Below are 1,836 nucleotides of genomic sequence, written 5' to 3' on the forward strand. Positions count from 1 at the left end.
TTACAATCTGGAGAGGGGGGGGGGGGTTTGCCATTGAACCCACCATGGAGCGATGTCTGCATGACATTGTATTGCCGCACAAAACTCTTCTCTTTTTCTCTACATGTTCAGCATGACTGTGTACAATATCCGACATGCATACAAAAAATATAGTGAGATTATGTAAGGAGAGCATGCAGAAATCTAGAGTAATGGTAACAACCAGTGGATGGATCCAAAAATAATGATAGCAGGCTGATGATTGCTTTAATTTAATAAAAAAAGATGATGATTGCTTTACTATTTGTTTCCCACCCAAGATGAACAACATAGGCATACCCTAGGTGAACCAGATATTAGACAGAGATACTATTCATTGCTGCCTTGATATGTGCCCCACAACTAATTTAGAACTCAAGTTTGAACATCAATTTGGACCTGACTTGGAGTCTAAGAGGTGAACAGGACAATAAAGTAGCAGGTAATATTAAGCAATGCATAACATAAGCAGAAACAAAAGAGTGCGACCTCTCTTGTGGACCCGTGTACTCCTCAGGATCATCTACTGAGTCGATGATGGTGATGATGTTGCGGTGGGTGCCGGCGGCAGGGAAGGAGATCTGAGGCGGCGAAAGACGGTGAGGAGTCGTGATGTCTGGTTTGGTGGATGCTTCTGTCGATGGAGCAGCTCAGGTGAGGTGGACGACGTCGCGGCGGGATCAGGACAAACCACACAAAGTTTTCTTCGACACCTACCTGCAACTGAAGTAATTCTGTAAGGGCTCATTTGGCTTGCATGATTCTAAAAATGCAGGGATAGGAGGAAAAACACTGGAATAGGATAGGAATGCACATGGGAAACAGAGCATTTGTGAACACAGGATTTCCGTCAACTTGGGCATTTGGTTCACAGGAAAAGGAGGAGCAGAGGAATGCAAAGAAACATGGCCAAAATAAAGTGAAACCATATGAAAGCGTGTACAGTTAGAATGTTATTCTGCCACTAATGCACCTGGTCTTGTTTTCATGCATAGGATTTTGAAAAGTAGGTCCAGGTGGATGTTTTGCTCCATTCCTTTCAACAAAATGCATGAATAATTGAATAGTAGAGTGCCATAGGAAAATTTCCTATTGCTATGTTTTTCCGTCGAACCACAATAGCCCTAATGGATCGACATGAATGTAGAGTAATAAGTGATGCGACAAGTGTACAACCTCTTTGTCGTAGCCGTGTCGACCTCAGCATCATTGGGTTGGTCGCTGAAGAAGTTGAGGCAGAGGTGGCTGTCGGAGGTGTGGAGGAAGATCTGAGGAATCTGTAGACGGCGTCCAAGGCACTACTCTGTTGTGATGGATCGTTCCGTCCTTGGAGCAGCTCCGGTGATCCGTAAGACGTCAAGGCTGAAGCAACACAAGACAGACATCGTTAATCTCAAGTGGGATTCTAATAGCATCTCCAATAGATGATATAAAATGCATTACCAAAAAGTGATAGATGTAAAATTTACATCACCAAAAACCACCTGACTACAACAGATGAGGTAAAAACTATTGACTCCGAACTTAACTGTCGAAACTGAAATTTACTGTGGAATCTGAATATTACTGTCGAAACTGAACGCAATGGTAGCAGAGAGGCACTTCACATGGGATAGTTTAGGGAGGGCCTACAGTTCATATTCAACCTGCACCCCCCTGAGCCGCCAGCCACCACCGGCCGAACCTCACGCCGCCTCGCCGCCCCGAAACAACTCCCCACCGTCGCCTCGCCGCCCCGAAACAACTCCCCACCGCCGGTCCGCCGCCCCGAAACAACTCCCCACCGACGGTCCGCCGCCGCCTCGCCGCCCCGAAACA

Source organism: Triticum aestivum, chromosome 1D (assembly GCF_018294505.1).
Source record: "Triticum aestivum cultivar Chinese Spring chromosome 1D, IWGSC CS RefSeq v2.1, whole genome shotgun sequence".
Lineage (NCBI taxonomy): Eukaryota > Viridiplantae > Streptophyta > Magnoliopsida > Poales > Poaceae > Triticum > Triticum aestivum.